This window comes from Scyliorhinus torazame, chromosome 8, assembly GCF_047496885.1.
Source record: "Scyliorhinus torazame isolate Kashiwa2021f chromosome 8, sScyTor2.1, whole genome shotgun sequence".
Taxonomy (NCBI): domain Eukaryota; kingdom Metazoa; phylum Chordata; class Chondrichthyes; order Carcharhiniformes; family Scyliorhinidae; genus Scyliorhinus; species Scyliorhinus torazame.
The window spans coordinates 44,295,613-44,307,793 of NC_092714.1; the positions used below are offsets into that span (position 1 = coordinate 44,295,613).

Below are 12,181 nucleotides of genomic sequence, written 5' to 3' on the forward strand. Positions count from 1 at the left end.
GAGTGCCAGCACCATCTCCTCAGATAGAGGTGATGGGACTCCTCCAGTCGGCCTTGCAGTCCGAGGGGGAACGCTGACATCCCTTCCTGGTATTCCCGACTCTGCCTTTGTAGCTCCAGCAGTTGTGAGGATGACCGAGCCCAGTGGCATGTCATCTGAGCGGGCTCAGCAGAGTCCTGGGCTCCAGTATCCCGCTGAGTGCCGGTTCCCTGGGATGTCCTTGCCTCCGCTTGCTGTGTATCATCAGCTGTCAGGTGCTCACCAGTGAATGACCCAGGAGCCTGACTAATTCCCACCGAGGTACGAGTACCTGTGTTGGTGAGGGTGCGGGGGACAGAGGCGATGCCTCTTCAATGCTTGTCTCTGAAATGCTTCCCACGGAGCTGCTCGGGTCTGTGGTTTCCGGAGCTCAGGAGGATGGTCCGGCTGGTTGACTGACTGACCTGCAAGGGAAGCAAGATGGCATTAGTGCAGGACAGGAGAATAAGGATAGAATTAACTGACTTGATGTGAGGATGGCACCATGGCTGGGTGTGTTGAGGGTTCTCACTTTTGTCTCTTGCCCTCAACTCACCCTCAGCACAGATGTGGTCATACTCCTCCCCCGCCACCTCAAGGGCTCTTTGCTCAAATGGAGTGGGGCTCTTTAGCTCGGGCATCACACCGCTGGCTGTTACCACTCATGCCTATGGTGCTTGAGTTTGTCCTACAATGATAGATTATCTCAGTGCTGCAAGTTGTCCATTATTGGGACTTTTCATGTTGCAGTTTCTACATTATCTTTGGAGCAATAATTATTGCTGCTCACTTTCACGTTCCACAAGCCCTGAGATCCTTCCCCGATCTCCAGTCACCTGTATGATCCTTAATTCCTAAGTAACTGTTACACCTTTGTCCAAAAAGGGCTGCAAGGATAAACCCAACAACTGCAGGCTAATCAGTTTAACTGGTGGTGGGAAAACCTTTAGAAACAATAGTTCAGGACAAACTTGACAGTCACTTGGATTGGATTAATTAAGGAAAGCCAGCACAGATTTGTATAAAAGTAAATTCCGTTTATCTAATTTGATTGAGATTTTTAATGAGGTAATGAGGATGAGAAATAAAACAGATGGCGGCAACATAGATATGGTATTGGATGAATAAAAGGAAACAGGGTTTACATAAGAACATAAGAACTATGAGCAGGAGTACGTCATCTGGCCATTCGAGCCTGCTCCGCCATTCAATGAGATCATGGCTGATCTTTTGTGCATTCAGCTCCACTTTCCCACCCGAACACCATAACCCTTTATTCCTTTATTCTTCAAAAAAACTAGAGGAGGTCGTGTCTCACTAACTTGATAGAGTTTTTCGAGGAGGTCACAAAGCTGATTGATGCAGGTAGGGCAGTGGATGTTGGCTATATGGACTTCAGTAGGGCCTTTGACAAGGTCCCTCATGGTAGACTAGTACAAAAAGTGAAGTCACACGGGATCAGGGGTAAGCTGGCAAGGTGGATACAGAACTGGCTAGGTCATAGAAGGCAGAAGGCAATGGAGGGATGCTTTTCTCATTGGAGGGCTGTGACCAGTGGTGTTCCACAGGGATCAGCGCTGGGACCTTTGCTGTTTGTAGTATATATAAATGATTTGGAGGAAAATGTAACTGGTCTGATTAGTAAGTTTGCAGACGACACAAAGGTTGGTGGAATTGCGGATAGCGATGAGGACTGTCAGAGGATACAGCAGGATTTAGATTGTTTGGAGACTTGGGCGGAGAGATGGCAGATGGAGTTTAATCCGGACAAATGTGAGGTAATGCATTTTGGAAGGTCTAATGCAGGTAGGGAATATACAGTGAATGGTAGAACCCTCAAGAGTATTGAAAGTCAAAGAGATCTAGGAGTACAGGTCCACAGGTCACTGAAAGGGGCAACACAGGTGGAGAAGGTAGTCAAGAAGGCATACGGCATGCTTGCCTTCACTGGCCGGAGCATTGAGTATAAGAATTGGCAAGTCATGTTGCAGCTGTATAGAACCTTAGTTAGGCCACACTTGGAGTATAGTGTTCAATTCTGGTCGCCACACTACCAGAAGGATGTGGAGGCTTTGGAGAGGGTGCAGAAGAGATTTACCAGAATGTTGCCTGGTATGGAGGGCATTAGCTATGAGGAGCGGTTGAATAAACTTGGTTTATTCTCACTGGAACGAAGGAGGTTGAGGGGGCGACCTGATAGAGGTCTACAAAATTATGAGCGGCATAGACAGAGTGGATAGTCAGAGGCTTTTCCCTGGGGTAGAGGGGTCAATTACTAGGGGGCATAGGTTTAAGGTGAGAGGGGCAAGGTTTAGAGTAGATGTAGGAGGCAAGTTTTTTACACAGAGGGTAGTGGGTGCCTGGAACCTGCTACCGGAGGAGGTGGTGGAAGCAGGGACGATAGTGACATTTAAGGGGCATCTTGACAAATACATGAATAGGATGGGAATAGAGGGATACGGACCCAGGAAGTGTCGAAGATTGTAGTTTAGTCGGGCAGCATGGTCGGCACGGGCTTGGATGGCCGAAGGGCCTGTTCCTGTGCTGTACATTTCTTTGTTCTTTGTTCTTGATCTATCTACCTTTACCTTGAAAACATTTAATGAAGGAGCCTCAACTGCTTCACTGGGCAAGGAATTCCAGATTCCCAACTCTTCGAGTGAACAAGTTCCTCCTAAACTCAGTCCTAAATCTACTTCCCCTTATTTTGAGGCTAAGCACCTAGTTCTGTTTTCAGTCACCAGTGGAAACAACCTGCCTGCATCTATCCTATCTATTCCCTTCATAATTTTATATGTTTCGAGAAGATCCTCCCGCATCCTTCTAAATTCCAACGAGTACAGTCCCAGTCTACTTAACCTCTCCTCATAATCCAACCCCCTCAACTCTGGGATTAACCAAGTGAATCTCCTCTGTACACCCTCCAGCGCCAGTACATCCTTTCTCAGGTAAGGAGACCAAAACTGAACACACTACTCCAGGTGTGCCTCACTAACACCTTATACAATTGCAGCATATCCTCCCTAGTCTTAAACTCCATCCCTCTAGCAATGAAGGACAAAATTCCATTCGCCTTCTTAATCACCTGTTGCACCTGTAAACCAACTTTTTGCGACTCTTGCACTAGGACACCCAGGTCCCACTGCACAGCAGCATGTTTTAATATTTTATCATTTAAATAATAATCCCTTTTACTGTTATTCCTATCAAAATGGATAACCTTGCATTTATCAACATTGTATTTCATCTGCCAGACCCTAGCCCATTCACTTAAACTATCCAAATCCCTCTGCAGACGTCCAGTATCCTCTGCACTTTTTGCTTTACCACTCATCTTAGTGTGGTCTGCAAACTTGGACACATTGTACTTGGTCCCCAATTCCAAATCATCTATGTAAATTGTCAACAATTGTGGGCCAACACTGATCCCTGAGAGACACCACTAGCTACTGATTGCCAACCAGAGAACCACCCATGAATCCCCACTCTTTGCTTTCTATTAATTAACCAATCCTTTATCCATGCTACTACTTTACCCTTAACGCCATGCATCTTTATCTTATGCAGCAACCTTTTGTGTGGCACCTTGTCAAAAGCTTTCTGGAAATCCAGATATACCACATCCATTGGCTCCCCATTGTCTACCGCACTGGCAATGTCCTTAAAAGATTCCACTAAATTAGTTAGGCACGACCTGCCCTTTATGAACCCATGCTGCGTCTATCCAATGGGACAATTTCCATCCGGATGCCTCACTATTCCTTCCTTGATGACAGATTCCAGCATCTTCCCTACGACCGAAGTTAGCTACCTGGCCTATAATTACCTGCTTTCTGCCTACCTCCTTTTTTAAACAGTGGTGTCACGTTTGCTAATTTCCAATCCGCCGGGACCACGCCAGAGTCTAGTGAATTTTGGTAAATTATCACGAGTGCATTTGCAATTACCCTAACCATCTCTTTTAGTACACTGGGATGCTTTGCATCAGGGCCAGGAGACTTGTCTACTTTTAGCCCCATTTGCTTGCCCATCACTACCTCCTTAGTGATAACAATTGTCTCACGGTCCTCACCTGTCATAGCCTCATTTCCATCAGTCACTGGCATGTTATTTGTGTCTTCCGCTGTGAAGACCGACCCAAAAACCTGTTCAGTTCCTCAGCCACTTCCTCATCTCCCATTATTAAATCTCCCTTCTCATCCTATAAAGGACCAATATTTATCTTTGCCACTCTTTTTTGTTTTTTATATTTGTAGAAACTTTTACTATCTGTTTTTATATACTGAGCAAGTTTACTCTAATAATCTATCTTACTCTTCTTTATAGCTTTTTTAGTAGCTTTCTGTTGCCCCCTAAAGATTTCCCAATCCTCTAGTCTCCCACTAATCTTTGCCACTTTGTATCCTTGTTCCTTCAATTTGATACTCTCCCTTATTTCCTTAGATATCCATGGTCAATTTTCCCTCTTTCTACCGTCCTTCCTTTTTGTTGGGATAAACTTTTGCTGAGCACTGTGAAAAATCACTTGGAACGTTCTCCATTATTCCTCAACTGTTTCACCATAAAGTCTTTGCTCCCAGCCTACCCTAGCCAGCTCTTCTCCACTCCCATTGTAATCTCCTTTGTTTAAGCACAAAACACTAGTATTCGATTTTACCTTCTCACCCTCCATCTGTATTTGAAATTCCACCATATTGTGATCGCTCCTTCCGAGAGGATCCCTAACTATGAGATCATTAATCAATCCTGTCTCATTACACAGGACCAGATCTAGGATCGCTTATTCTCTCGTAGGTTCCATTACCTACTGTTCTCGGAAACTATCGCAGATACATTCTATAACTCCTACTCAAGGTTGCCTTGACCGACCTGGTTAAACCAATCGACATGTAGATTAAAATACCCCATGGTAACTGCTGTACCATTTCTACCTGCATTAGTTATTTCTTTGTTTATTGCCCAACCCACCGTAATATTTGGTGGCCTATAGAGTGCTCCTATCAGTGACTTTATCGCCTGATTTCCACCCAAATGGATTCAACCTTATCCTCCATAGCACCAATGTCATCCCTCACTACTGCCCGGATGTCAACCTTAATTAACAGAGCTACACCACCTCCCTTACCATACACTCTGTCCTTCCAAATAGTTTGATACCCTTGGATATTTAACTCCCAGTCATGACCATCCTTTAACCATGTTTCAGTAATGGCCACTAAATCATAGTTTGGGGGTGAACCGTTATTTTTCAGACTGGGGGAAGGTATATCGTAGGTCAGTCATTTTCAAATCCAGGGTCACGACCCATGAGTGGATGTCAGGATGGTTGTGGGGCCGTGCGTTCCGCACATGCGTGCCCCCTCAGCAGTGCGCAGGCCCAGATGTGAGTGATGTCACAATCTCACCCTTTGAACCTTGCAGACTCCGGTGCACCCCTTTTGTGTTCCCCTCCAGTTGGCTCAACGTTGTGTGGGCTGCCCCTCCTCTGCCTCAGCCCTGCAGGTAGGCTCGCATGTAAATTCCACGGCCAGCCATTTCCCTGCATTATGTTCTGGCTGACGTTTGTGGGGCCAACACACTAAAGGTCAGGTGTGCGCTCACTCCAAATAAATCAAATTTTACCTGATTTAAAATTGATTTAAAAACTGACATGATTGCCTAAAATTGAGGTGTCGCAGTAGACAAGAGTGCAAAGTCCCAGGGACGATGTTGAGGAAAAATGCTTTGCAAGCAATTCATTGAATTATCGATTGGTTTAACTACTTTTTAAATGCTCGATCGCAGTTTATTCAACAGTTTTATTGCACAATATATTATGATAATATGTGAAATCACATCAGGCTTTTATTTAAAAATCTAATCAACAGAAATGCTGTGCTGTGGCCTGTTGGAAAATGAAAGCATATTAATGAAATAAACTGGGTTGAAAGGTAATGTAAGAGTTGTGAATTCTCCAATTTCCTTCAATGCATTTTGCATTTACTTTGCATGTCATCTCACCCTTGACCTCCCCATTATTAGTAAGAGCTTGCTGAATTTACACATTAACTGCCCATTAAACTTTTCCCAGAAAGATAGGTCTTGTCATTAACCACTCAAGTACCTTTAAACACTGATCATTGTTAATGTGGTGCCAATTAACCGCCATTGGGGAGGCAAGGTGGCACAGTGGTTAGCACTGCTGCCTCACAGCTCCAAGGTCCCAGGCTCAATTCCCCACTGGGTCACTGTCTGCGTGGAGCCTGCATGTTCTCCCCGTATCTGCGTGGGTTTCCTCCAGGTGCTCTGGTTTCCTCCCAAAGTCCAAAGATGTGCAGGTTAGGTGGATTGGCCATTCTAAATTGCCCTGTAGTGTCCAAAAAGGTTAGGTGGGGTTACTGGGTTACAGGAATAGGGTGGAGGTATGGGCTTAAGTAGGGTGCTCTTTCCAGGGGCCAGTGCAGACTCGATGGGCCGAATGGCCGCCTTCTGCATTGTAAATTCTATGATGATCCAAAAACTGAACAATTTAAACTGTGGGTTTTTATCCCTTCAGGTGGTAAATTGTTTTGAAAGATATATATGTGCCGCATTTTAAATTTAAATTCTATTTGCTTCAAGGCAGCATAGTGGCGCAGTGCTTAGCACTGCTGCCTCGTGGCGCTGAGGACCCGTGTTCGATCCCAGCCCCGGGTCACTGTCTGTGTGGAGTTTGCACATTCTCCCCGTGTCTGCATGGGTCTCACCCCACAACCCAAAGATGTGCAGAGTAGATGGATTGGCCACACTAAATTGCCCCTTAATTGGAAAAAAAGAATTGGGTACTCTCATTTTTGAAAAATTCTATTTGCTTACTTTTTTACTCTTCCTTTCCTCTCTCTCTTAATCCAGTCTTTCTTACACTGCCTTTTATTTCTTTCTGTACTTAACGTTATTGACTCTAGTTTACCCTCCTTCTCAGACATTCTTGTTTCTTTCTCCATCCTTAAATTTTGTGGATTAAGGAGATACAGCATTAGTTCGCTGTTTGCAGATGATTCAGCTGCCCCACTACAGTAAGTTACAACAAAACATATTTGAACTGGAGAGTGCAGAAGCTTACCCGGGCAGGCTCCAACAAGGCCGAGAGCTATATTTTAATCTCTTCAAAACAATTTAAGCACATATATGTCAGTGTAAATATAGATTTTAAAAAATTAATTGGATGCGGGCATCACTGGGCCAACATTCTATTTTACAGATTTCCTTCCCTAAAGGACATGAATGAATGAGACATTTTTAAAAAATTGTTTCACGGTCATCATTAGACTTTCAATTCCAGACGTTTATTGAATCCAAATTTCACCATCTGCTGTGGTGGGATATGAACCCATGTCCTGGGGTATTGCCCTGGGTTTTTGGATTACCAGTCCAGTGACAATACCACAATGCCACCGTTTCCCCCTTAATAGGCCATATCCAAAATAAATCAATCATCATCCTATCATGGTCATTGTATTGATTTTTCAGAAACAATTATTTAAGTAGGGGTCTGAAAATGTTACAATTGGTCCTAAAATATTGAGCAAATTCATTTTCATTTATCCAGAGGGCCCAGATAGAATTGAAACAAATGGGGAAGGATTACATAACTCAAAACTACCCAGAAAAATTGATTAACTTATCTTCCAATACGACAGCTTTTCAAAGATTGCCAACATCTTAATAACAAAGTGTTCTTAATCTACTATTGAAAACAACAAATTAAAGATTATTTTATTGAAGGTTTTAAAAGAACACCTTGAATTAAACTGTCATTGTTCCACCCACACATCACTACAAGTGCGGTCATCCTTAAAATTGTCATTATTCATTTTGGATCAATTTAGCAATGCATTAAAATCCACCTCCACTAACATCCTCAACCTTTAGCACTAAAATCATCGCTTTCCAATTAGGCTCCTGGTTCTGCCAAGTTCTGATAGACTAATTCTGTATTTTCTTCCCTCTCCAGTCAATGTGCAATATTCACCATAGGCAGGATTTCTCACTGCGTTGCATTAGCTAACTGTGATTTTTAAAAATAAAACACACAAGACGGTGCCTTCATCATCATGTTTAAGCCATGCCAAAACAGCCACAGTTACTCCGACATGCGAAAATAACCCAGTGAATGTCTCAATCATAAGGAATGTCATCATTAAAATGTAAGTCCGTTCAATTCACATCTGAGAAAAACGAGCTATGTTTTTACACAAAGTTAAGTTCAGAATTTTTGCTTTGGTTCTTGTGGATTACTATTAAATTGCATATTACTGAATAGTGGGACGGCGGTAAGAGGAACAAGAGAAATGTACCAGCAGTGAAGTGATTTTCTGACCATTCATCACTGACCATTAAAATTGGTCCTAATGTTTTCTTAACATATCCTGGAATTTCTTCCTGTCCCTCTGTCAAAGTTTTGTGCCAAAGAAGTGCTGTGTTCCCACCTCTTTCTGCTTCATTCCAATTCCTGTATGCCTTGCCATGCACAATGCATGTTCCCAAATAAGATTCAGAAGATGCCAATTAGAGAAATACACCTTCCATCATATTTCTAACATTATGATCTTAAATTAATGCCAGATGAAGAGATAGTCTCTGACATCCATCCTTATTGGGAAGGGTGGGTTTGGGTGGGCGGGAAGGGAGGGGAACTTTCATTTTTATCCCCCAGTGTAATTTACCAAAGGGCAAGTTTAACCTTATTTATCCGTCAGGAAATTGAGTGCAATGGCGTTGTTGCTCCCCACCTGATTTTACTCTCTATTGCAGTTAACAGAGAGTAGTTGTGTGGGGAGCAAAACCGGTGCTGTACTCAATTGCAGGGGTCTCCTGCCTAGTAATATTAGTAAGAAGTCTTACAACACCAGGTTAAAGTCCAACAGGTTTGTTTCAAACACTAGCTTTCGGAGCACTGCTCCTTCCTCAGGTGAATGAAGAGGTGTGTTCCAGAAACATATATATATAGACAAATTCAAAGATGCCAGACAATGCTTAGAATGTGAGCATTTGCAGGTGATTAAGTCTTTACAGATCCAGAGAGAGGGGTAACCCCAGGTTAAAGAGGTGTGAATTGTCTCAAGCCAGGACAGTTGGTAGGATTTCGCAAGCCCAGGCCAGATGGTGGGGGATGAATGTAATGCGACATGAATCCCAGGTCCCGGTTGAGGCCGCACTAATGTGTGCGGAACTTGGCTATAAGTTTCTGCTCGGCGATTCTGCGTTGTCGCGCATCCTGAAGGCCACCTTGAGAACGCTTACCCGGAGATCAGAGGCTGAATGCCCTTGACTGCTGAAGTGTTCCCCGACTGGAAGGGAACATTGTTGCCTGGTGATTGTCACGCGATGTCCATTCATTCGTTGTCGCAGCGTCTGCATGGTCTCGCCAATGTACCATGCTTCGGGACATCCTTTCCTGTAGACAACGTTGGCCGAATCGCATGAGTATGTACCACATACCTGGTGGGTGGTGTTCTCATATGTAATGGTGGTATCCATGTCGATGATCTGGCATGTCTTGCAGAGATTGCCATGGCAGGGTTGTGTGGTGTCGTGGTCGCTGTTCTGAAGGCTGGGTAGTTTGCTGCAAACAATGGTTTGTTTGAGGTTGCGCGGTTATTTGAAGGCAAGTAGTGGGGGTGTGGGGATACCTTCGCATGATGTTCATCTTCATCGATGACGTGTTGAAGGCTGTGAAGAAGATGTCGTAGTTTCTCCGCTCCGGGAAAGTACTGGACGACGAAGGGTACTCTGTCGGTTGTGTCCCGTGTTTGTCTTCTCAGGAGGTCGGTGCGAGGAGGATCTTAAATTAATGCCAGATGAAGAGATAGTCTCTGACATCCATCCTTATTGGGAAGGGTGGGTTTGGGTGGGCGAGAAGGGAGGGGAACTTTCATTTTTATCCCCCAGTGTAATTTACCAAAGGGCAAGTTTAACCTTATTTATCCGTCAGGAAATTGAGTGCAATGGCGTTGTTGCTCCCCACCTGATTTTACTCTCTATTGCAGTTAACAGAGAGTAGTTGTGTGGGGAGCAAAACCGGTGCTGTACTCAATTGCAGGGGTCTCCTGCCTAGTAATATTAGTAAGAAGTCTTACAACACCAGGTTAAAGTCCAACAGGTTTGTTTCAAACACTAGCTTTCGGAGCACTGCTCCTTCCTCAGGTGAATGAAGAGGTGTGTTCCAGAAACATATATATATAGACAAATTCAAAGATGCCAGACAATGCTTAGAATGTGAGCATTTGCAGGTGATTAAGTCTTTACAGATCCAGAGAGAGGGGTAACCCCAGGTTAAAGAGGTGTGAATTGTCTCAAGCCAGGACAGTTGGTAGGATTTCGCAAGCCCAGGCCAGATGGTGGGGGATGAATGTAATGCGACATGAATCCCAGGTCCCGGTTGAGGCCGCACTCATGTGTGCGGAACTTGGCTATAAGTTTCTGCTCGGCGATTCTGCGTTGTCGCGCATCCTGAAGGCCACCTTGAGAACGCTTACCCGGAGATCAGAGGCTGAATGCCCTTGACTGCTGAAGTGTTCCCCGACTGGAAGGGAACATTGTTGCCTGGTGATTGTCACGCGATGTCCATTCATTCGTTGTCGCAGCGTCTGCATGGTCTCGCCAATGTACCATGCTTCGGGACATCCTTTCCTGTAGACAACGTTGGCCGAATCGCATGAGTATGTACCACATACCTGGTGGGTGGTGTTCTCATATGTAATGGTGGTATCCATGTCGATGATCTGGCATGTCTTGCAGAGATTGCCATGGCAGGGTTGTGTGGTGTCGTGGTCGCTGTTCTGAAGGCTGGGTAGTTTGCTGCAAACAATGGTTTGTTTGAGGTTGCGCGGTTATTTGAAGGCAAGTAGTGGGGGTGTGGGGATACCTTCGCATGATGCCCTTGTACGAACGGGATATGCGCTCGACTCTTCGATCGACAGTTCCAACGTGCCACAGCAAAAAACCGCACCGACCTCCTCAGAAGACAAACACGGGACACAACCGACAGAGTACCCTTCGTCGTCCAGTACTTTCCCGGAGCGGAGAAACTACAACATCTTCTTCGCAGCCTTCAACACGTCATCGATGAAGATGAACATCTTGCCAAGGTCATCCCCACACCCCCACTACTTGCCTTCAAACAACCATGCAACCTCAAACAAACCATTGTTTGCAGCAAACTACCCAGCCTTCAGAACAGCGACCACGACACCACGCAACCCTGCCATGGCAATCTCTGCAAGACGTGCCAGATCATCGACATGGATACCACCATTACACGTGAGAACACCACCCACCAGGTACGCGGTACATACTCGTGCGACTCGGCCAACGTTGTCTACCTCATACGCTGCACAAAAGGATGTCCCGAAGCGTGGTACATTGGCGAGACCATGCAGACGCTGCGACAACGAATGAACGGACATCGCGCGACAATCACTAGGCAGGAATGTTCCCTTCCAGTCGGGCAACACTTCAGCAGTCAAGGGCATTCAGCCTCTGATCTCCGGGTAAGCGTTCTCCAAGACGGCCTTCAGGACGCGCGACAACGCAGAATCACCGAGCAGAAACTTATAGCCAAGTTCCGCACACATGAGTGGGGCCTCAACTCGGACCTGGGATTCATGTCGCATTACATTCATCCCCCACCATCTGGCCTGGGCTTGCGTAATCCTACCAACTGTCCTGGCTTGAGACAATTTACACCTCTTTAATCTGGGGTTACCCCTATCTCTGGATCTGTAAAGACTTAAACACCTGCAAATGCTCGCATTCTAAGCATTGTCTTGCATCTTTGAATTTGTCTATATATATGTTTCTGGAACATACCTCTTCATTCACCTGAGGAAGGAGCAGTGCTCCGAAAGCTCGTGTTTGAAACAAACCTGTTGGACTTTAACCTGGTGTTGTAAGTCTTCTTGCGGTGCTCACCCCAGTCCAACACCGGCATCTCCACATCATAGTAATATTAGGCATGGTGATGATTGTGTTACAGTTAGTCACCTTAAAACAATTACCCTCAATTTCTTTTACACATCCCTTTAGATTTTTCTAGTATTTTCTAATTCTACTTCCCAGTTGATCCTTGAATTCATTTTCATTTCCCAAATGGACATTCCCTCACAACAGTAATGATATTTTTGATGTTAGTCTTGAGGTATTA

At 44.8% G+C, this 12,181-nt stretch overlaps 1 protein-coding gene across 4 annotated transcripts in view; it reads right to left on the reverse strand.

Annotated features, from left to right (window-relative positions):
- htr1fa (5-hydroxytryptamine (serotonin) receptor 1Fa) overlaps window positions 1-12,181 on the reverse strand; it is a 212,947-nt gene that overhangs the window by 49,884 nt on the left and 150,882 nt on the right. Inside the window, exon 1 of one of the 4 annotated variants that reach the window (XM_072513462.1) lies at window positions 311-435. The exons of the other annotated variants lie outside the window; for them this stretch is intronic. The gene's annotated coding sequence lies outside the window, so the exon portion shown is untranslated. Of the gene's footprint in view, window positions 1-310; window positions 436-12,181 lie in introns of those variants that run through there. 4 annotated transcript variants of the gene reach the window in all.